Below are 26,248 nucleotides of genomic sequence, written 5' to 3'. Positions count from 1 at the left end.
AGCAACGATCCAGAGTTCCTACAATATCTGAACTCTTTGACCTGCTACTCCTCCAAGAAACCTGGGAGGAAAAGGCATTTGAGCTGCAAGGGTTCACATCTTGTTGTATTCCAGCAAATAAAAATTCCACCTTCGGTCACAGATCAGGAGGCCTGATGTGATGTTCTTTGCTTCAATAACAACAATAGGCGAGATTACGACAATAGAATCTCATATACCCCCTCCTAGTGCAATACAGGTGGTAAAGATTTCACTTTGGTTACAGGAACAGCCTCAAGAAGTAATAATAATCAATACTTATATCCATCCTAAACAGAAAGAAAGAGCGGCCAACGATCTGGTGAAAGCCCTGGAAAAAATAATGGAAGAAAAGGACTCCAACTTAATCATCTAGGCAGGAGACTTCAACATGTTTCTTGTTAGCCAAAAAGAGATGGGTGGTAGTGTTCCCAAAGGGAAACGTCCGCACACACTTTACAAAGCAAATTTATTATTTCTAAATTTAGTACACATCAAAAAATAGTCTTATTTCTTCCAAGAAAGTAATAGTCAATAGGGTGCTATAGAGACTCAGGGCACCTACCACCTAGAGGTGCCGTTGGTACACACTAAAGAGTGTGTCACATAAATTTAAACAAAATTGAGAGACTTTTGACAGCACTCCAGTAGGCTAATATTTATAACAAAGAGTTATAACCCTCAGTATATCCGACTCTACTAATTATAGAGTAAAAAAAGAAACACATGACAAGGTAGCATTCAATAAGAATTGTCCAAAAAAGTTTCAAGATATAGTCCACTTATTTTAGTTTTCTTCAATCTTTATTCTTTTCATTCCATAAAACAGATATTCCCAGCAGATATTAGCAATCACCAACACGTGTTTCGTCCTACACAAGGACTTTTTCAAGGCTGGAAAAAATTTCTAACAATACAATATAATTGCAAATTTAGAAAATACATATATACAATTGAATGACAAATTTAAAAACATATATACAATATGCAATTCAGATGGTATAAACCACATTTACAATATAGAACAAAAGAATCCCCAGTACCAGAAACGGGATATCTTTTGCAATGAAAGGAATCCCTGTGGGTCTGAACACACAACCTATGATCCATTCACACATTTAAGATATATATAGATGCACCCACCATAAACAGAACGAACTGAGATGTATGTTGGGCATCATATATAAGCAGAAAAGGCCGATATTGTAGGAAAGAAGCTTAGTATCTGAGGAGATAAAGCACAACGGGAAATCCAAGTTAGAAAACTCAACTCACTGTTGCATGTGTCCAAAAACAAATATCCTGTATAGCCTATGACGCAGTGAGGCTGTGGTCAAAAAAGGATACATTAGGTATAGCATGATAACTAGATAGAAACTATGTCTGCAATGTCAAAGTCAGAAAACACGTCATCATTTCGTGCCTAAATAAATATGTCTGAGCTGTATCAGACTAGCAAACATCCTGTATAGCCTATGTCGCGGCGAGGCTGTAACCAATAAATGGGTATAGCATGATAACTAGATTGAAACTATATCTGCAAAGTCAAGGTTAAATAGAAAACACACCATCACATCGTGCCTGAGTAACTGTGGCTGAGCTGTATCCGACTAGCATAAAGACCGTAGTGGGGGATGAGTAGAGACACCATCACGTGTATTGCTAACACTGGGCATATTGGAAAGATGTGCTGCACCCAAATATCGAATAATAAAATTATCAAATAACTCACCCAATATAATAGTAACACGGTGAGAAATAAAAGTAGGGTTGTACAAATAAGAAAATCTTCCGGTCCAGGGCAACAATCGTAATGGACAGGTGCGACCCAGCTCGTACGCTATTAACGGAAGGGAGGAGAGAAAGCGGAAATGTCACACAATATCCTGGAGTCATAGAGTGCGCCTGTATACTAGTACACCGTATAAGCGGGTGGTAAACCCAGTTGGTAATAAACTTAATATAGGAGGAAACAGGCCTAAGTTACTATTGGGCATATTAATAAATCCCTCTCAAAAACAAAGCGGATTGAATATTTAAAATTTAAACATGAAATACTTGCATAGAGTAAATGGCAAGGAAAAAAATAAAGAATTTTTTATCCAAAGATATCTAGATGGATAACGTGAATAAAGACATGTAAGTTCTGATGTAATCCACACACAGAGATAGCGGTGTGTCAAACTATATATAGAGGGAACAACCATAATTTACGTATAATGAAAGACTCACCTAGCTACACAATTATGTCATCAGTAGAAGCAAGTTAGTTAATGTCAGGTTCTAGTCAACGAACACTCGAGGGCAGAACGGTGTATTGGCAAAAGTAAAGTTAACAACCATGATAAGTTGATAAGCTAAAAAAACAAAACAAATGGGGCAGCAGTTAGATAACCAAACTATCCGGTATTGCCCTGCCAGTAATATGCTAGCCACTAGCTCGTATACACTTACCATAAATCAGGCTATTACATGTCCTCACCCGTGCGATTTCCGTAACGCGAAACGATGTGGCTCGACAGGCGGCATTTTATGCACTAGCCGCTAAAGTGAAACCGCCGCCACACACATGGACCAGTGGGTAGGAGGAATCAAAGAAGGACTAACTTTAGCCAGGCAGACTACCTAAGTGGGAATGGCATCCATGTTTAAATGTCATAACGGCAAGAGATATGCACATAATCCTCGCCAGGAAGTATAGAGTTTAGCGATAAATTGTATTATTGGACACATACATCAGCTATGCTAAGCTTCCAATGAATTTGTGTTTTAAGAGGTTGAGCAAAATAGTATAAGGAGAAATTAAACTCCTAATAAGCAAGTAAAGTTAGCTTCCGTAGAGAAAAAGCAAAATAAAGCTTTGTAGGTGTACATCACCAAGAAAAGGAAATAGCAGGCTGTTATTATTAATACAATTCAAATTTCAAAGTTTCTAATATATAATGCAACAAGATGAGATAAGAATACATAATTATACAGAAAATTGCACAGTTATATAGACGTGACAGGGGTTTTATGTATGTGTTAACATCTATATTTAGTATAAGATAGTAGACAGTGTTCTAAATATAATGAGTGATCTATTCTTTGAGAAAAACGTGAAGCTCACGGTCAGTGTTGAGTCCCATATCGACCGCTCATAATTTAATGAGCCATTGAGATTCACATTTTCTCAAGGTACTGGTTCTGTCCCCTCCTCTCGGATTGGCTTTTACCTCCGTAATGCCATGAAATTTCAGATCCAGCATGAGCCGTATTGTAGTGAACTGCCAAAGGATAGCTTCTGTTATAATTACGAATGGCTCGTATATGTTCTTGAATTCTTTCTTTAAGGGGTCTTGTAGAACTCCCAACATAGATTAAGCCCCACTGACACACTATGCAATATACAGTAAATTTCGTGTTGCAATTTATAAATTGATTAATCTGATAGGTTTGTGGGGAATTGTACTTAAAGCTTTTCTTTTTATCCTCAGCAAATTGACAAACACAGCATTGGGTGCATTTGTAGAAACCTTTGGGTTTATTGGGAAACCATATGTTAGTGTTCCCTGTTGATACCGTTTCCTTAATTATAGAGGGACTGATTTGGTTCCTAAGAGTTTGTCCTCGTCTATACACAATTCTGGGTTTATTCGTAAGATAGGATTCCAAATCTGGATCCATTCTGAGAATACTCCAATGTTTGTTAATCTTCTTGTACACCTGGTTGCTGTGAGAATTGAACTGGGTAATAAAGGCTACTTTTTCTGGAGTTAGATTCTTTTTCCTTTTCTTGGGTTTCCGTTTCAGGGTTTCAGATCAAGCCACTTTATTGATACGATCATGAGCTTTATCTAGTATTGCCCTGTCATATCCTCTCACTACAAAACGTTCTTTTAGGTTACTTATCTCATGTTGAAAATCAGTTTCACGGCTACAGTTACGACGCAATCTGGTCATTTCACCAAATGGAATTGCCGCGATTTGGGACAATGGATGAGCACTGCTTGCATGCAACACTGCATTACAAGCAGTGCTTTTTCGATATAATTTACTTTCCAATTTGTCATTATTCACAAATAAAGTGATATCCAAGAAATCTACACTGCTTTTGCTGTGGTGTGAAGTGAAGCTTAAATTGTATGTATTGTCATTAATATACATGACAAACTCGTTCAGCGATGTTTCATCCCCTCCAGGATATTGTGTGACATTTCCGCTTTCTCTCCTCCCTTCCGTTAATAGCGTACGAGCTGGGTCGCACCTGTCCATTACGATTGTTGCCCTGGACCGGAAGATTTTCTTATTTGTACAACCCTACTTTTATTTCTCACTGTGTTACTATTATATTGGGTGAGTTATTTGATAATTGTATTATTGGATATTTGGGTACAGCACATCTTTCCAATATGCCCAGTGTTAGCAATACACGTGATGGTGTCTCTACTCATCCCCCCCTACGGTCTTTATGCTAGTCGGATACAGCTCAGCCACAGTTACTCAGGCACGATGTGATGGTGTGTTTTCTATTTAACCTTGACTTTGCAGATATAGTTTCAATCTAGTTATCATGCTATACCCATTTATTGGTTACAGCCTCGCCGCGACATAGGCTATACAGGATGTTTGCTAGTCTGATACAGCTCAGACATATTTATTTAGGCACGAAATGATGACGTGTTTTCTGACTTTGACATTGCAGACATAGTTTCTATCTAGTTATCATGCTATACCTAATGTATCCTTCTTTGACTACAGCCTCACTGCGTCATAGGCTATTCAGGATATTTGTTTTTGGACACATGCAACAGTGAGTTGAGTTTTCTAACTTGGATTTCCCGTTGTGCTTTATCTCCTCAGATACTAAGCTTCTTTCCTACAATATCGGCCTATTCTGCTTATATATGATGCCCAACATACATCTCAGTTCGTTCTGTTTATGGTGGGTGCATCTATATATATCTTAAATGTGTGAATGGATCATAGGTTGTGTGCTCAGACCCACAGGGATTCCTTTCATTGCAAAAGATATCCCGTTTCTGGTACTGGGGACTCTTTTGTTCTATATTGTAAATGTGGTTTATACCATCTGAATTGCATATTGTATATATGTTTTTAAATTTGTCATTCAATTGTATATATGTATTTTCTAAATTTGCAATTATATTGTATTGTTTGAAATTTTTTCCAGCCTTGAAAAAGTCCTTGTGTAGGACGAAACACGTGTTGGTGATTGCTAATATCTGCTGGGAATATCTGTTTTATGGAATGAAAAGAATAAAGATTGAAGAAAACTAAAATAAGTGGACTATATCTTGAAACTTTTTTGGACAATTCTTATTGAATGCTACCTTGTCATGTGTTTCTTTTTTTACTCTATAATTAGTAGAGACGGATATACTGAGGGTTCATAACTTATGCCCTCTTTGTTATAAATACTAGCCTACAGGAGTGCTGTCAAAAGTCTCTCAATTTTGTTTATGTTTCTTGTTAGCTCTGACCCAGACAATGACCTTAGCCAAGAACTGAATGATGCATGGGGCGTGCCAAGACAAGGCTCTGTGGAAATTAACAAATCATCGAAGTATTCAAAAAACTTACTTCAACAACTGGAACACCTATATTTAAGGGCCTTGAACGGGCGTTATGTCGAAGATGACCCACCAGTTGCCACCTTTCATTCTATGGGAAAAGAGAAAAACCTGTGGTTTGCATACAACTAAATAGAGTCATGAGTACTAAAATGAACTAGACTATGCCAATTAGAAACTAATACAGATATATTAGTCACTGTAACATATTTGTGGAAATAGTTTGAATATCAAGCACTGTCCATATCAATCTCTCCCAAAATGATTCTATTCAATAAACAAAATCTAACAGGTAAACACACAACAACAATGAAATTTAAAAGGTATAAACACAATTTATTAAAATACCTCCCTGTAGGGGTTACAATCTAATTAAAAGACAATAAAATAATCCCATAAGTGAAATTAATCTAAAAAGAAAGGGGTCAAAGTACAGAGGTCGATGCTGCGTTTCGGTGTTCGTTTTGATTGGTTACACCTTCTTCAGGACACTTTGACGATTCACAAATCAATCTAGAGATTTGAGAAAACATTTTTAGAAATCTATTCCTTCAACACATGGTCAGTCATTACTCTACAGTGTTTACCATACTAGTTGGGTTACCTTATGACAAATAAAAGTTATAGTTCTACCTGTTATGCAAAAAGAGGGGGGACATGCTGTTGTGAGAACACATTATTAATACCTAGTCGGCCTTCTATTACCACACTTGAGTTTTGTATGTTCACTCGTCAACTCGTCATATCAATCGAACTATCAACTGGGTTTACTATTTTAATTAAACCAAGATATCGTAATTTAAAAAAATATATTTATTACCTGATAATATTTCAAGACTCTCTTTTCAAACATTAAGAGGACTTCTTGTTCAACCAGTGTTTTATCTATCATCTGGTGTTTTTGCGTCATCAATTGGTACGATTTTTTTGGCACCTTAATGGGCGAAATAGAGAGAATCCTGAATAGAGTATGGGATTCGAACTGTATTGTTAAGCTGTTTTGAATTGCTTTAGTCTTAAAAGTTACCTGTTTTTTAAAACAAGGTGCAGATTAGATAAACCACGGAGGAGCCACCTGACTTTTCTCTTCACTTTGAAGTCTATACGGTGTTGAATCGGGTCCTTGTTTAACAATTTTTGGGATCCCTGCAGGAGGGGGCATATATTTGCATATATATTGTCACTGCTGTGCCAAGGTTTCTTTTCAATTTCATTTTTTCAAAAACCTTTTTACTATGATTAGGTCATTAAGTAATACTACACTTACCACACTTCTATATCCTTCTTGCAAATGGTGTGTTTATTTGAATGATAACAATTCACCACCTGTTTGGAGAAAGCGCGTTTGTTTTAATGGTTTTTATAGGTAAAAATGGATTTCTTTACACTTTAATCTTTTGTGTGTTTACCTGTTAGATTTTGTTTATTGAATAGAATCATTTTGGGAGAGATTGATTTGGACAGTGCTTGATATTCAAACTATTTCCACAAATATGTTACAGTGACTAATATATCTGTATTAGTTTCTAATTGGCATAGTCTAGTTCATTTTAGTACTCATGACTCTATTTAGTTGGATGCAAACCACAGGTTTTTCTCTTTTCCCATAGTATCCTACCCCCACCTGTGTACATTCGACAGGGGAACCTTCCATATATTTTGAAGCACCTTTCATTCTAACAAACAATCCTCCCCCTTGACTACATGTTTACATCCTTAAACATGCTTGGTTGGATAACAGCGTTCAAAATAAGGACGAGTGACCTCAGCGACCACCTGCCTCAAGAAGCTACAATAAAAGTTAACTTACAACTGGAAACTGATCCACATATAGGCATTGAAATTGAAGTTACTTCAAACCTAAGGCGGCTTCAGTGTAACGCTGATAACATTGACTCCATAAGCCTTGCAGCGAAAACTCTTTTCACTCAAGTTGCCAATTCCTCAACTAAGTTGTCATAAGTTTGGCAAAACGTTATTCAACACATCAGTGAGAAATTGCTGAAAACTTCACCAAATTGCTTAGGTCAAGGGACGGGAATTCCAAACAAACTACAACCTACCCTAGAAATGAAAATGCAAAAACGGTTAATAAACTGAACATTGAGACAAATGCGAAAGGACCCAACAAATCACGACTTGCAAACTGTTTTAAGGAAAGCAAAAAAAATGCTCAAAAGGAAGAAATGGGAAAAACAGAAGCAAAGAAATGACGACCTATGGGCAAAACTTCTTTATGTAGGAAAACTGAAAAATAACTCCAGGTTTTGGCAAATGATTAAAAGAATAAAGAATCTGGAACATCTCGGCCTGAATTCAAACATATCGGAGGAGGTATGGACAAAATATCTACTTAAGCACTTTAACAAAGAGGACAGTCCTGAAAAGGCGGCAACAAAAAAACCCAGTATAGAAGTTATGAGAGCTAAAGTAGAAGAAAAAGAAAATTGCTACACGGCAACAAGGACTCAAGAAATATGTGAGAATGGGGCCATGCTCCTACCTAAATCTGATAAACCAGTGCCCGAAGCAAGTTCTTCTCATTACATCGAGTCTGGATGCCAGATGATTGTGGCACTTAAACAGAGAAAGACTGGACCTGGTAACAACTTACAAGTACTTGGGTGTAATTTTGGACTAAAAAAATACATTTAAACTGCAACTAGACTCCTTACGAGGGAAGGCATCTATAACATCATTGGCTATAAAATAGTTAAAGGCCAAACTTCCTGATCTAACACTTAACCCACTCCTCCAGATCTTGCATGCAAAATTACAGCCGACCCTTACATATGGGAGTGAATCCCTTCATGGGAAGGATGCCACAATATTGGACATAGTCATAGCCAAGTCATATAGGGCCATCTTTAACCTCCCAAGATATGCTTCACCCGCCCAGATTCGGCTGGAATTCTCAAACAAACACTAGAAAGGCGGAGTGCGTATGTAATCAGCTGGCATAAGATCCGCACTGCCGAGACTGGCTCTTTAAGTTCCAATGTATGGGTAGAGCTGCTTCGGCATCATAAATCTTCAGCCAGAGACTATCTACTTGAATCACTTCAAGTCCTAGGTCTGTCTGACGTCTGAGATACCTCAATAGACCATTTGTCCTTCAAAAAAGTTGCAAAAAATCAGCACGTATCATTTCAGCAATTGAGGACAAGGAGGCACAAGCAAACAGAGCGCACGGCTGGATCACGATCAATGACTATGGAAGCACGCAACCACAAGCCTACTTCAACATTGGTATGAAAATAAAAATCAAAGAAAAGTTTTTAAAACTACGCCTTGGTGTAATTCCTGTACTCCCACACTTACCACCCTGGGAGAGAAAAAACTTTTCACAGCAGTGCCGCCTCTGCAAAACTGGTAAGGAGGACATTATCCATGCGATTTGCATTTGTCCCAAACTAAAGGACTTGAGGTATAACTTATTATGGCCCTCTTTCAAACTACACGGCGTTCGGACGTGCCGGCAGGCTGTTAAACTGTGTTTGAACCCCACCAACATCAAATGAAACTACCAGGTCGTAAAGTTCTTTGATTTAGTAGAAAAAAGACTTAAGAGCGCGTGATGAACGCTGGAAGATTTTAAGGATAATCATGAATTGATCTTAACCAAACTTTTTATTTGTCAAGATTGAGCCCAAATGAATTTTCTAAATAATTTTTATTAATGTTTTATAATTTTTGTGAAGATTTTAATTAATCATGTACAAATAAATGAATAATAATAATAATAACACTTATGACATCAAGCGAGTGTAAGTGTTTTTAAGAGTTGAAACATGATGCTTGATGCATGCAGGAAATGCATTGTCTTCCTCATTGTATTCCACCGCCGGTGACACTTGGTATTGGGCCTGAAATTTGGCAGTAAAGTACAACATGGGTACCATCCTATCCTCTCTTCTCGAAAATCCCATGTTACATTTGATCTAAGGCATAATTGTCTATAGGCACAGGTGCTTCATATAATCCAATAGGGTTGTTGGGATGTCTGGATAACTGTCTACACATGCAGCAATCTTCAAGACCTAACATGTTTCCTACTTTGTCATGTACTGCAATGAGGGAATAGTCAGTTGGTGGCCGCAATACAGGTAGCACACACATATCTAAGTTTGCACTATGTGATGCATAATGAATATATATCAAGGTAGTGTCATTCTGTCACTCAGTTCTAGGACACTTTCTCTAAGTGTCAGTAATGTAAAGGCACGTGGTGTGCTGTCAACTGTTTCTCTTCTCAGTCTGCAGTTGTCTTGTTCAGGGTCAATTTCCTGAACTTTGGTGTCCTCTTCAGTTGATATTTCAGCAGGTGCAGAACATCACCTTTCTTTGAGACCTCGTTGGGTTCCTCACTCAACAGCATCAGTTGGTTTCACCATCCTTGTGTCACGTGGCAATGGACCCTCAGCTTGGCTTCCGTAAGTGGTCTGGCCTAGCTCCTCCTTGTCTGGTATGTTACACTGTACATCAGGTGTCAGGTGCTCCTCAGTTATTGGTACCTTCAGGTGTTGTTGGCAGAGCTCAGCATCTTGTCCCATGAATCCACTCAGGATGTCCTTCCACCTCGACCTCTGTGCACATCATCAGGAGCACAAAGTGTGGTCCAGTCCACCTAGAACTAAGATTAAAATCTTTTATTTTACTCACCATGTCTCCAGCTTTAAAAGGGTGTGTTGACCCTGACGACGGTTGGGGTAAAGCTTCCTTCACCTGGAGATGGTGATGTCTCAAGACTGGTGACAACTGCTCAGCATAGACAGAAATGTTTTCATCAGTCCACAGCAGTGCTGCTTGTTACGCTGTGATATACAACCTCACCCTCATGGACTTATGTTGCCCCATCAGTACCTCATGGGGTGGCAAAAAGAGTTGTTCTAGATGGCGTTGCTCTTATGGCATGCAGCACTAAAGGCAGAGCATTAGGCCATTTAAGACCTACTGCTTCAGTTGCCTTTGCTAATCTATTTTTTATTGTGCAGTTCATCCACTCCACCTGACCTGAATTTTGGGGGCGGTATGGGCATTCAGTTTACACTCTATTCCCAAACATTCACACATCTTTTGCACAACTGCAACCACAAACTCACCCCCCTATTTATGCTCAGAGGGATCCCAGACCTTGTTATGATTAAGGCTCCCTGTTTTCCGTTTTTACGGATCTTTACAGATTAATACAGGCAGAAATCCATGTGTTTTCTGACTGCATTTATTTTTAAAAGTGGATAAATACAGAAAATTGTGCTTCTTTTAAGTGACTCTCAGAGGTGTCTTTCATGAATTATAGGGCAGCAAATGAGCAGATGGACAGCATGGGAAATGAAAAAACAGGATGACATTTCTTTAAATAACGGCCTCTGTCACCATACATTTATGGTATAATTCTAGTATTTACCAGTGGATGTATTGTTATGTAATATTTGGCAGCTTAAATAGCTAAAACATGACAGACATCAAAGTATAAGTGCACGTCTATCAGTTAAATAGATATGGAAATGTTCACTTTTACAACTTTATTTATACGCAAAACACAAAATAAATATGGATTAATACAGATAAAATGGCCCAAAAATAAATATGGATAAATAGAGATGGAAATGGCCATAAAATAAATACCATAAAACTGGGAGCCCTAGTTATGATGTCTTTGATCAAGTACCGCACAGTTAATGCTAATCATTGTTCCTTTTGGGAAATGCCCCCATCCACGAACTGGGGGCATGTAAGTAAAACCTGGAAACTGGTAAAAGGGCCCTGTGGTATTGGTAAATGTCTATGTGTAGCAGGGGACCGACTATTAGAATTTTAGACACAGACAATACATTGGGAGCAGTGTTGTGCAGTGAAAGCTGTTATCGCTTATGCAAACTACTCCTGTCTAACGAAAGTATTACTTCCTCCCTTTTGCTAAATGTGTAGGTCCATGCGCAAGTCTTGTAAGGGTAAGGAACATGCCACATGGGACCACAGGTCTCTCACCATGGTGAACCCATGATCCTTCCTCATTTTGCTCACATCTAGCAGCAATCTGCACTCTCTCCGCTTCTGGTTAGGCCTGGGCGGTAAATTTTGTTCCGCTCTGGGAATTTGCGGAATTTTGGTAATTTTGCATTCCGCGGAGAACGCGAAATTGCCCAAAATTCTCTGTTCCGCGACTTCGTGAAATTTTTTGCTTGTTTGCGTTCTTAAAATGGGTGTTCTCGAGATATTTCTCCCTGAGCATGCAACAGAAATTGCGCTCAGGAAAAAAGAATCGCGAACAAGCAATTCCGCTTGTTTGCAGTATTTCTGCATGTTCGGCTGGATTTTTTACCATTTCACAGAGAATTGTGTAACGCGATTTCGCAAATTTCGCCAACCCCTACTTCTGATGTTGCAGACCATTGAGCTGACTTCATATCAGCTAGCAGCAATTGTCTCTGAATGTACTAAACATTTGATATGCTTTTGCCCATCAAAGGCACCATATGCACTGGCTGTAACATGCCCTCTCTTGGTGCTGTGTCAGCCATGGTGTTACCTCTGACAAACTCAGTATTTGCTCCTGTGTGGGCTTCACATTTTATTACCACTATCCTGCAGGGTAGTATTATTGCCTTTAACAAGTTCTTTACTAAGGGACCATTTTGGATGTGATGCACTGCTGCTGTTATGAAGCCAGGATATTGCCACAGTTGGCCAAAATCATGGACAACTCCAAAGGCATAATGTGAGTCAGTGTAAATGTTAACAGTCTTCTTTTCAGATAGGATGCATACACTGGCTGAAAAACTCAGATTTAGAGGCTATCCCCGCCGGTTAGTAAAAAATGCCATGAAAAGGGCCTGGTACTGCCCTCGTGAAACTCTACTTGAACCAAAAGAGAAAAAGCCATCCGACAAACTGGTGTGTGTCACGACTTTTTCCTCAGTGTTCAATAAAATTCGGAAAAGTATCAAGAAAAATTGGCACATTCTAAACTCTGGGAGCTTAAAGCTAGATACCCCCATGTTTGCTTTTAAGAGAAGCAAAAATCTAAAAGATCACTTGGTAAGGGCTGCTCTTCCTCCCCCAGACCATCTAACACCACCCTTATAGATCTATGGGCACTCCCTCCACTGAAAGGACACTCAAAATGTGGTTGTTGTGTAGTGTGTGATTTCTGCATTGAAGGGAAAGAATTTGTTTTTGGTGAAGTAAAAAATGTATTGCGAACTTTCACTAATTGTAACAGCTGCAATTTGGTTTACGCTATTCTGTGCCCTTGTAACTTGATCTACGTGGGACAGACCAAACTGAAAATCAAACTGAGGATCTCACAACAGCGTAGCAGGATTAGATGCAAAACTGAAAAAGCCCCTCTCGTCGAACATTTTACTGACAAAGGGCATACCGAAAATGATGTGAGATGGGCTGTGATCAGCCAAGTAACCTTGCCCCCAAGAGGCGGGGACCTAACGAAACTTCTTAACAAGGAAGAACTCAAATGGATTTTACGAACTGACAGCTTGAACTCTGGACTCAACCAGCAGGAGGATTGGACTAACTTAGCATAAACTGTTACAAGCTGGGTCTGCTTTAGTCAGTAATCAGTGTAATGTGTGGGTCCGCAACCTTTGATTAGTAATAACTCTCTTAACTCTCTTGTTTTATACCTCCTCACTGCCACTGGATGGTGTCACTCACTCACTAGGGCCGATAGATCACTGCCACAATAGGCTTCAGATAGTCTTAGCACTTGTTGCTAGTTACCCCTCTCAATATGGCCGCTTCGTTGTCCCTTCTTTATTTTTATTCCGACATGTGACCTCTAGTGTCCAATCACGTTCCCAGCTATATATTGCCCCCCTTCCGGGCTGCCATTGCACCGGCCTGGGAAGTCACTGCAGTCCATTGTGAAGGTAAGCTCCACGCTAGTAACTGCAGCATTCCTCTGAGAAACCGGGTCCAATTGTACCCAGCTCCTGAATACCTATATTTCTTTTCAGGCTCCTTCCTGACACGACCAGGCACACTGCTGGCGCGTCGTAGCGAAAACGGGGTAAGCCTGACTTCGTGGTTAATTTCCGCTCACAATGCATGGATTCTCGTAATCTCCGCCATTCACTCGCTCCTTTTTATTTAGGAGACTGGTCTCCGTCCGACTTCGGAAATACTGCCCGCTACAAAACAGAACGCGAAATCAATGGTTCTGTCACTGGTAAGAGTCCTCACTTACAAGTCCTGTAAACCCACACCGGGCGACTCTCCATTACTAACGGACCGCTCTGGTTCCCCCTTAGATCGTAACTACATTGCGCTGCAACTTACTGTTTACCGGCCGGCACCAACTGTGCTTAGGCTACCCCTCACGGTAAGGATGAATCGTTTGCGGCATGCCTTCACAGACTACTCCGGCCCCACGTTTCTTTTTATCGCGTCGTTTATCACCGTTTTTCACCCCTTTGCCAATTGTAATATACACCCCGTATTCACCACCGTCACAACCAACGTCGTTTCTGCCCCAGTACCTATCAAGCCACAATCTCGCTCACATGGGTATTCTTTTATATCTATAGCGGCACAACTGTTTAAACATGTATATTTAGGTAATTCTTGACTCAGTGGGTTTGAATCTTCGTGCCCGACGTTGTGGATATAGGCCCTTAAGGCAATATGTATTGTCACCAATTCTCCACAGTATGAAACAAGTCACCTTGACAGTGGAAGCCTTAAGTTTGCTTAAATCTGGCATGTATAGGTACTACTTGACTCATTGGGTGTTTTGATTTTTCGCGCCGATATTGTGTATATAGACCCATAAGGCAAAATGTATTAGCACCTACTGCTCATGGTATAAATCAAACCTCTTTTACAGTGAAATTTTTAAATTGTTCAATCTTAATTGTGTAGATACTTCTTCGTTCTCTAGGGCCTCTACTCTTCGTGCCCGACACTGTATATATAGGCCCTTAAGGCAACACGTACTGTCACTAATTCCTCATAGTAATAACAAGTCACTATTACAATGTAATTTTTAAGGTATTCCTAACACGCGTCCTTTCTTGGATGATCTTTCCATTTCTTCCCTTACCTTTAGGCTATCATGGCTAGTAATATTTAGGCATTATTCAGTCCTGATGATGATCCCTGTAACTCTCTAAATGGGATCGAAACGCCGTCGACAATTAAAACACCATAAACTGTGATATGTATTAATTACTATAAGGCTAGTAATGGTGTTAATGGAAATTCTGTTACTGTAATATTCACAGAATACAACAGCTCTTGCCTAAAAATCTTGCACTACCTTCTGTCCACTCTGCTCACTATGACAATTTGTAAATGTTTGGGTACAGGCTTGTGCCCCTCTCTAAGAAATTGTTGAAGGTATCTTCTCCAAAACATTTGTTGTTTAAATTAAAAATTGGACCTGTGTCCGGCTGGGCAAGTCAGTTTCCATTGTGTCTATATTTATTCCGCTCTTGAAATTCCTCTATGCATGGGACCACTGTTGTTCTCATTAGTATGTTCCCCGAGGTCCTGTGCTGACTCGATTGGGTGCCCTTGTTGTTTTTTTATAATTACTCTTGTTACAGCATGCAGCTCAGATTGCTGGGCAGACTTACCAGGTGGCAGAGCTGCACTCTCAATTATAGTATCAACTGTTGTAATAGCATACCCTGCTCTGTTATCAGTATCTGTTCTCCAGTAATGGATCTTTCACAGATTCACATGCTAGAATCGTTCACCATTGTGGAAAGCTGAGGTCCCACAGTACCATCATAGAGCAGAATGTATCATTATCATAGGCTATAATAGTAATGCACAATCACTTTAATAGCCTATTTATGTTTTTTTTTTAAAAGGACCAAACTTCAGCCAATCAGACAACAGCACTTTCTAGAACACTCCCTAGAAAGGTTAAATCCCTCAGATTTTCTATTGCATGTTAGGTGAATGATGTTTCTCTGAGCTCTGCTCATTCATCTTCTACCTGGTAATATGAAACGTATTTACCACTACTACCATGCCTAAAACATCCTAAAAAGGGCTCTTTAGGTCCTGTGGTACTAATGGGTGGAAAAGGCTCTATTCTGTAGACCCCCACAAGGATTGTATTTACTGTCTCTACCCTCAGCATAAGATGAAAGACTGTAAAATCTATCACATCTCCTCTACTAAAACCGTAAAGGACAAAAAGGGAAGGCTTCGTGGCTCCAAAAATCCAAATTTAAAAAGTCTACCAGCTCTGAGGAGATCAATGACATCTCGTTGACCTCTCACAAAAGGTCACATAAGAGAGAAATATTGTGTGAACAAGGGACTTTTGAGAAGACAAGGAAGGCATTAAAGAAGACTCATCATTAATCCATTGAGGGCAGTTCCAAAAAGGACAAACAAGACAAAATCTCCTCAGGAGCTAGCAGGTCTGAGCTTGCTACTCCATCTGTGAAGTCTGGAGTTCGTCCTTCAATGTCCTCTTCAGAACCATTGACGACAGGCCCAAAAACAACCATGAAAATGTTGACAACGACCACCTCACTATAGAAATCATCAACGTCGACAACGACGACTATCACCACAGTCAACTCAAAAAGGGCGTAGATGGCAACATCGATGCCGCCTTCCAAATTATCATCAGTGCCAATTTTGCTTTTGTCAAAAAATGCTCAGTCAACGACACAAGTGCCCCCATTGATGACAGCCCTATTGATGACCACCTCATTGATGAAAATAACATTGTAAACATTGAAGATAACAAAGGGATCGACACTGTCGACAACATTAAAAGCGGCAAAGACATTCAACCTCCCAGAATACACTTTTCCCAGAAAAGTGTCTCCCCTCCCCCAAGCCGCCTTTTGGATATGGAAGACTCAGAGGATGACAGCCTATTCGGGTCAACCCACAGCCCCTCAGAATTCCATGTGAAGTACAGGGATGAGGACGAGGAGGAAGAGCAATATTACAAAGAATATTATGACCCACAAACAAGATATTCAGAGGGGCCCAGACATCAGGGAGAGCATTTCCAATAGTGTGAAAGCTCTCCTCCGCAAGAAGCTATTGTACAAGTGCCTCTATCATTATTTCAAGGAATGGAATGACTATCTTATTCCTACCCTATCACCATTGACTCCCCAACTAGTGGATTCTCCTCCGGATGATATTGGAGGATTCCACAACCTGATGGAGAGAGCTCCAAAGTGGTTCCAGCTTCTTATGTCTGTCAAGCAGTCATACTGCATTTTATATGATTTCAGAAAGCTCACAAGGAAGTCAGTGCATGTCATTCCTTAAGTAGACTACATATGGGAAAAAGGCACAAGTATTATGCAAAACCCAGCTATGGTAGCTGCCCTTTTGCCACAAATAGACAAAAAAACAAGGCACCAGAAGACTCACTTGTCTGCTTGGTGGGACACCTAAAGCCAGAATCAGTTATTTCTCAAGCGGCTCAGCGCTTTCCAAAAAATGCTTCTACACCTATCTCAGCTCCACCAGATCGAAATAGCAGGCACCTAGACAATATAGGTATAAGGTGTTCATCAGTGTCCACCATCGCAGTCATTGCTGCTTTTTCCCTTGCCATATTGGACTGACAAATGTGGTCCCATAATAGTTCACTGATAGATCTAGTGCCAGAGAATAGAAGATCAGAGTCTAAAAGAATCCTTCAGGAGGGAGAGAGAACAGCCTCCAAAATATTGGATTGTGCGATGGAAATAGCCTCTACTGATTTCGGCAGCTGGATGGATGCAGTGTCAAGGCAGCAAGTATGGCTAAAAGCAACCTCTTTTCAGCCTGAGGTCCAAATAAAGATTTGGACGTGTTGCGATGGAGAAAGCCTTTTCGATGAGCATGTTGCTGATGCTTTACAGGTGAACAAGGCAGACATGGACACCGTGAAGTCGGTGGGAACTCTGCAGTTTTGTAAGGTGCCCTTTCGAGGAATAATCTGTTAGCAAACCTGCTCAGCAGAATCAAAGAGAGGCGAGTGGGAGCTGGATCAGTCAACGCGGGAGAGAATCATCTTTCACTGGAGTAAACTGTAGCATTTGATCTCCACACAACTAGTGAGAACCACAAATGCCAGTTCTATGCAAGTCGGTATCCACATCAAGGGTCGTAGGGGAACTCTTGTTCGATCAAATGGTCTGGGATCAATGCACACGCTTTTCCTCCAATTCCTCTCATGCTAAAGGTTCTCATCAAAATGAAAATGATGTTGCCTCATCCTAATAGCTCCTTCGTGGCTCAAGCAGCAATGGTTCATGGAGCTTCTGCTACTATCAAAATCCAACCACATTTAACTACAGAAATCCCAAACACTCTTTACGATGAACCAAGACCAGGTCCTTTATCCAGACCACACTTCTATCCACTTATACACATTAAAATGATGATACAGGTGAGGTTGTAGTTGAAGTAGTTGATGTTTATTCAAGTGGATGAAATGAGCTCCACTTTCTTTTTGTCTCTTTTCAAGAATCAAACCAAACCTTTCTTTCAGATACTAACTTACGTTCTCTTAGATTCTTTTTGTTTTACACTCAAATCATCAGCCACCTTGTAATTGACCCATGATAGACAGACCATAGTATTTGCCTTCCGTCTCTTGAACAATACAAAAGAGGAGAAGCCTGTGGTGGATTGAGGAGTTTCTCTGTAGTTCAGCACCTTGCACAACAATTCACTCTTCCAACACATATTACAAGCAATGGCTCTCTGTATCGTCTCCTTCAGTACCTTGTACAACCTCTCCACCATGCCATTGGTTTCGGGATGATATATTGTAGACTTTTTGTGTTTAATACCTCTTTTCCGCAAAAATTCTTCCATGTCACAAGAGACCAAATGCACACCGTTGTCAGTTAGTAATGTCATAGGAAAATCCGCTCTCTCAAAGACCTGTTCTACAATCGCAATAACATTGCATCTTTCAATGGAATTGGTCATTTCAATCTCAGGCCACTTGGAAAACATATCAATAAGTACCTTATCATCACTAGAATGGATGGGACCAAGAATATCAAGAACAATTTATTGCCAAGGTTCTCTGGGTATCTCTTTGATTAGAATGGGCTGAACCCTACACTTGAGTGTTTTGTCCGCATTACAACACTCACCACACTCCCTCACAACACGCTCAACCTGGATATCCATACCCAGTCACTAATACATCTGTCTCAGTCTTTATTTGGTTTTTGAGATCCCTGGATGACTGTCATGAGCTAGTGAGTTTAACCCCTCCCTTAATGAGACATGAGGAATTAATCTGGTACCTCTGAACACCAGTCCCCCCTGCACAGACAATTCATCCCTGACTCTCCAAAAGGTTTGCAGACCCTCATGATTCTTATTACCATTGGTCCAATTACTTCTAATCTTTTCCACTACATCTTGCAAGATCACATCTTTGCTTACTTCAATTAACCACTCTTCTTCTCTAATTGCCCCTTCTCTTATCAAACAAACCTCCAATTCATCTTACTCACCGGGATCATTCTCTTTCCCAATCACATTGCAGACGCTAACTAAACGAGAGCAACAGTCAACTACTGAGTTCTTTGCGTGAGGAACATATTCAACATCAAAATGGAACTCCTGCAAACTAATTACCCAGAACCTTTTCCTGCAGATACAGCATCCAAACCATTTACTCAAAAATCACTTTAAGCGATTTGTGGTCCGTTTTCATGACAAATTTGCTTCCCCACACACAATTTTTTAGTTTCTGCACAGCCCAAGATACCGCCATCGCCTCCTTTTCAATAACTGAGTAATTCAGTTATGCCCCATTCAAGCTTTTGAAAATAAACAATATGGTTCCTTTTATTCCATTATGTTTTTGTAGAAGAACCACCACCAGACTTTTAGAACTGGCATCAGACATAATTATGGATTCCTGCCATGGCCCAAAACTCCGCAATCAAGATGCATTTTTTGGGGAACTCTTAAGAGAATGAAACTCATACTCACACGCTTCAGTCCACAGGAAAGAAACTCCTTTCTTTAATAGAGATTGCATATTCTTAGTCTGAAAAATGCATAATGAATTTATTATAACATTCAGCCAACCCCGAGAATTTAACCTCCTCCTCCTTTGAAGTGGGACTAACCAAATTGTTGATAGTTTCAACTAACTCCTGTTTAGGTTCAATGCCCTCTGAAGTTACTTTGTGCCCTAAGTAATCTATCTGGTCCAAATTGTACTTACATTTGCTTGCTTTCAAAGTCACACCACTGTCCTTAAATCCTTGCATCACTTAATACACTCGTTGATTATGTATGCCCAAATTCGCACCATACACCAACACATCATCTTGATAAATTTTAATTCCAGAAATTTCACTCAACATTTTTTCCATTACCTGCTGAAAAATGGCGGCTGCGAAAATCAGCCCAAAGGGTGTAACAAATGCGGTCAAGTTTTGCGACTCATGATGTTGTTTAACCTGATGGTAGGCAGACGTGAGGGCAACAGACATAAAACATTTTGCCCCTTTTAACATAGAGACCATCTTGTTGATGTTTGGCAAGGGAAAGTGATCAACAATAACATTCCCATTTAATTCATGTAAATCCACACAAAGGTGAACCTCGCCATTGGTTTTCCTTGACATAACTACTGGAGCTAGCCAGTCAGTGGCTTCTACTTCCTAGATAATGTCATTAGTGAAGTAGTGTGGCTCACTGGTTAGAGGCGGCAGACCCGAGAGCAGAGGACGGCCCGGGACCAGGGTTCGATTCCCGACGCGGCAGGTTTCTGGACCAGGGTCAGCGGACTCGATAATTCTCTCGCCTCGGTGCCCACTTTGATCAGCGATCACACTCGGCAACTCTGGGCATTAGCTTGCCTCATCTTCACTAACGGCCCCACCAGACCGCCGGGGATGCCTGGTCTCACCCTGGAGATACCCACTAAGGGACCATCTCTCAGGGAAGCCAGGAAGGGTTTCGCTGCGGTCGAAGCGCGGAGATACTCCTCCGGGAGTCAATCCTAGCGCTATATAAACCTGCAATTAATTAATTAATGAATCCATCAATTTGTCCTGTTCTGTCTTCATCTTGTCCTTAACCAGCAATGGTACCCCCCTAAACCTACTTACAACAGGAGTAGACCCCTTTTTTTACTCTTATTTTGTGTACATAATTCTTCAAATAGCCTAGTTTGGTGTTAAATACCTGAGGAAATTCTTTCTCAAAGTCAGGCTAGTCAGGACCTACATTATTTACTTGCACAATTTGTTTCAACCTAACAGATGGATTTTCATTGGGATCAAGGTAGACCCCAACATCTTTCTGGTGATACCAATTGATAAGAGAGTCTGCTCTCGAAGAAACATAAACTATTCCCACAACTATTCTGTTTTTGAAATGCAAGGACCCATTGAAGTAACCCACTAACTTTAAAGGTTAACCTTCATATCCTTTTGGGCAAATGTCAGGTTTAAAAATGTTGACCTTTACTGATAAGTGTTTTTCATAGAAAACTTTGGGATTAACGTTATTTTTACCCCTGAGTCAAACAACATTGATACTGAAGCACATTTGACATGTACCACTTCCCAAGGACTTCCTGTACCATCTTGAACTTGCAAGATAATTTCATCACCTGATGATTTATCAACAAGTTCACAACTCATTTCATGAATATTTTTCTTTGAGGCAGCATTACCTTTGGTATTAGAGCTCCTACAACAACTAGACACATGTCCTTTCTTCCCACATTTCTTGCAGGTAGCTTTCCATCCCAAACATTCTCGAAAATTTGCATAGTGACCATAGTACCACACCAATAACAATTCCCTAGATTGATTTTTCCATTCTTGCCAGCATCTTTCTGAGAAACAAGGGAATGGAGCCATCGCTGTGTCTTTTGTGCAAAGTGACTGATTGCGCTGTTTCTTCCTTAGAATTAGCATTCCCCTTCTTTAGCTCCTCAACGCAGGCTCTACGATGTTCAAACCTTTTCACAAGAGTGACCACTTTGGATAAAGAAGGATCATCTTTTTGTCAAAAACTTTTTCTTGCTTTTTCTACACAACAGCCCAACATGAACTTGTCCCATAATCTTTCATTGTTACTGGTGCCGAAGGAGCAATTGGAGGCAGGTTTTCTCAACACAGATATATTTTCTTCAACTGATTCACTATACCTTTGCATTCGCTTACTAAATTAATACTGTTCTAAAACCCTTGAAATGTTTGGTAAATAATGTCAATCTAATTTCTTTAAACTTGTTTCATATTAATTGAGACTGCCACTCAATTCTGCAGGCAATTCGGGTAAATGTTCAAATACTTCTTGACCGCCAGAGCCAAGGCAATGTAGTAATAAGGACATTTTGCGTTCCGCACTTAAAGATGTTCCTCAAACCCTGGCATAGTTTGCAAAGACATTTTCCAATTTCTTCCATGGAATTTGAGGATCTCCAAGGTTCCTGATGAAGAATGGTGGAGCAGGAACATTTTGCATGGTAGCACAATATGGCATTATCCCAATGTTGTGAAGAAAAACACAAAGAAAAAAACTAATATAAGATAATGGGATGTTATAAAGACCAGAGAAATATGCAAAGCTACCAAACAATTTATAGAAAGACTGAAGTGCCAATCAGCAAGTTAAAAAAAACTAGAAAAGATGGTGTGCCAGTCACCGAGCAAGAAATTTTCAAGACACCAGGGAGGCGAAATTATTAATGATGTGCCTGTCACCAAGCATGAAATAGAGGAAAATTAATTTTGGCAGTGTTACTGATACAGTGGCCCAAATAACAATGGTGTGCAGGTCACAGAGCATGGAATAGAACAAAAAGTAACTTCAGCACTGTTACAGTTTGCGTAATTAACAATGATGTGCCTGTCACCAAGCATGAAATAGAAGAGATGTAACTTCAGCACTGTTACAGTAGCAGTTTTTAATGGTGTTCCCGTCACCGAGCATGAAATAGAATAAAAGTAACTTCTGTACTGTTACTGTTAAATTTTTTAATAGAAAGTGACTGACAATATTAATGGTGTGCCCATAGCTGAGCAACAACCTGAGATAATTAATCAAAGGCACAAACAGCTGAGCATATTGAAGGTAAATGATGTGCCCGTCAACAAGCAGAAAATAGATGAGACTCAGGAAAAGGACACAATGTAGTCGAAACAGGTAACCAACTGATCGCAATCAATTGAATTTAGATCATCCCAACTATCTAAAATGGCCTCAGTGCATAATGACGCAAACAGTAGGGTTACTTTTGACAGCCGGTAGTCTTTTTTTCCTTTAAACTAAATATTACTCCCTAGCAAAAGGACAAATTAACAGTCAGATTCAGTCATATCAGATAGTTAGTCCAATTAAACATTCAATTCTGAAAGTTCAGAATAATACATCCTTTATTTTTTTCTTTTCTTTTTTTCTTATCACTGATGCAGAATTCTGAAACAATGATTCTTAATGATCAGTTGGTATAGTTGACATCACCAAATGTAGCCAAAATGCAGACACGTGTTTCGTCTCAGAGAAAAATCACCCGGCGACTTCAATAGCAACAAAAAAGATACATAATTGCACTTAATAACAATATCCAGACCAAAGAGTATGTCAGAGAATTTTCATCCCTAACAAGTATGTGAACTAAAAGGTGAAAAAGAAGAGCCAAAAACCAATAGTCACCAGAGATTCTCCCAGTGAAAAGAACACATAAACATGTGTAATGTGAAAAAAGGAAGAGATGAAAGAGTGTAAGCCTCAAATTCTGAACCGAAAATGTCGCAGAGAAAGAAGTAAAACATTTATACTGCAATATTATTGCCTATGTTTCAAGCTTCCAAAAGCAACGCCGTGTGGTCCACATAGATGGTTCATTCAGCCCAATGAAGAGCTAAATATTGTCACACTCACACAAATGATACTTATATCGAGTGACAGATATCCCACTCCCAGGATAATCCAAAAGGTAGCGGATCATACAAAAAAAGGATATGTATCACTCACCAAAAACAAATCTTTGTTGATATAATCACCACATTTCAGGTATACAGCAAAGGTCTAAAGGGAACGATACGAGGAAAAAAGAAAATAAATATTTAGCTTAAGAGAAACTACTATTTCAATCAGTGGTAAAAAGTTCCAATGGTTCATACAATATTACTCTCAAAAGTGTTTCATATCAGTGTCACAGTTGCTTGAAATCATGAAAAAAAGAATTAATAATAAATACTCTTATAAGAGACCATCCATATTAATCTTTTGGGTATGTAGACTAGTGTACCTAAAATATTGAAGATATTTCTCCCATATACAGCATCTATCATTCAGCGTTTTGCATAATTTATATCCAAGTATCTAAAATAAAAAAGAGAAAATACAAATAAGGATAACAAATATCAGGAGCCCACAATCTGCAGCAGAACACAAAGCAATGTATGCTGTTGTTTATACACCCAATATCATATTCATGGTGGTAGATGTAACCCAAAAACTGAATTTAGAAGCTAATCACTATTTAGGCAGGAAATTAAAAACTAGAAATTAAAGTTACCTTAGAAAGGACAAATAATCTGGTCCAGCAGTAAGAAGTAAAATCAATTCTGAAATCAAAGCCAAAGTGACACGAGTTAGTCAGGCATAATAAGTCAAGCCTCTATACCCAAGTCCTAATGGAAATATTCTGACACGCATCAAAATTCGAATTCAAAACAAGTGAAGAGAAGAGAAGAAACAATATTTTAATATCCGACCATAAGGCATGATAAGGACACCTAATCCAAAGTATAGTTCAGGTATGAAAGACAACACATAATGGGAAAAATAAATGTATAAAATTCATTAAGACTTATATATTAAAGCGACATTTAAAATACCGAGCAGTTACAGGTCCCAATTTATGATCACATTAAATTTACTCCCGATTCAAAGGAGAGTCAAATGGCAAAGTAAAGAGCCTTTAAAGCAAATGAAAGAGCATCATTAGTTCCCTGCAGCTAATCTTATCAGGCATCAGAGAGTACTCCCGCCATCATCATCAAAAGTAGGTAAACCAAACACGGAATGCCGCGAGTTTAAATACCAAACGCTAGCAATCAATATCTGGTATTCAATAATAGAAAACAGACTCACTAGTTTGCTAGCTTCTGAGACAGGCGCCATCTTAGAATGGTATAATACTCGCAATATATTATGATCATTATATGTGAATCGAATGGTTTAGAATAGCGATTGTGATAAGCAATCCACACACATGTTTCAAGGACTGTAGGTAAAAACGAGCAGCCTTGTTTAGTCAAAATATAAATCATCGCCATCTTGGGGTGTAGTTGAAGATCGTAAATGCTTAATATTATCAATGCCAAAATGTGGGAACTTTTGTCTACACTTTCACCTACCTCGCCAGCTTCTCTGAGGTGCTTCATTCTACGAGCTCCTGCTACACGCCCTGATTCGCCGCGGCTCCTCCGCTTCTCACTTGTGGGCTACAGCTCCTGCCCAGGTCCCCCCCCCGCCGCCAGCGACGCAATTCCACCTCGCGTCACGGCCGCCTAGAGGTGGGGACTACAGCCCCCAATAGCCTTTGCGGCTGACGCCGCCGACCAACAGCCTGCGCCCGGAGGTGCATAAAAATCACAGGTCTCCCTCCACGTCGCGCGACGCGTGCTGGAACCTCCCGGGAGAAGCCCGGGACAAGGGCGGGACCATTTTGTGGCCATTCAGGGGCCGGAGGAGGCCAAGCTGGGCCCCCCCTCTTGGCCCTGTGAAAGGATATTCCTGGGAAATCTCGCATCCTGAAGTAAGATCTATCATCCACCTGGCTACCGCAGACTGCTTCTGACTTTTGGTAACACATGTTACCGAGTAACTCTTAGCGCAACTAGTATGAACCCAGGATTTTTGCATCTGGCCATCGTGCATTGATCCTTTTCAGCATTTAGCACAGGGGAAAAATAGCTTATAAAATAGTCTACTGAAATGCCTGTCCCATTTTCAAAGAAGCAGGGGGTGTTAAAACCCACTCTACCCAGTCTGACGGCGATCGACCGCATGCTCCAGAAAACTGTCGGGTGGTGGCAAACGCCATTGAGCATACGGAGAGACGCCTTTCACTTCCTGCTGGGTCTCTTCCCCCTTTGTCATCAACTAACATATCTGCGACCACCATTAAATCACAGTACTCATTTCTTGCTCCATCTTTTGTATCCCTCCCAGGCATTCACCACGTTGCAAACACGTACCTCAGTCCCACCACTAGAGGCAATGTACCCTTGGAGTTACAGCCCCTGCCAACCTGATTATCCCTGTCTCCCCCCACGCACAACAAATGCTCATCTCTGGGGATGATCAAAACAGTTATTACTCCACCAGACCAGAGTGGGGGGAAAAATCATGAGGGTGGCATTAGCATCCCACTTCAGTTACGAGATCAGAATAAATCAACGAAATTGAATAAAGATGCATCGCAGGTAGATACACAACTAGAAATTTCATCTGAGGACCAATCTCTTGTTGATCCACCAAGACCTACCCCTCCTAATGTCAAACCGGCCCAGACCAACCCGCAAAAAAAGGGAAAATGTAGGGGGGGCAATCACCAAGTTAAGAGTGCTAAGACACCAAAAACAGCACGGAGCCCACCTAGGAAGGAAGTTACACATATGAAGCCATGCACTCCAGCTAGGAAAAGTGGGTCG

This window comes from Lissotriton vulgaris, chromosome 2_1 (genome assembly GCF_964263255.1).
Source record: "Lissotriton vulgaris chromosome 2_1, aLisVul1.2, whole genome shotgun sequence".
Taxonomy (NCBI): Eukaryota; Metazoa; Chordata; class Amphibia; order Caudata; family Salamandridae; genus Lissotriton; species Lissotriton vulgaris.
Note: the sequence above shows the minus strand (reverse complement) of the source record.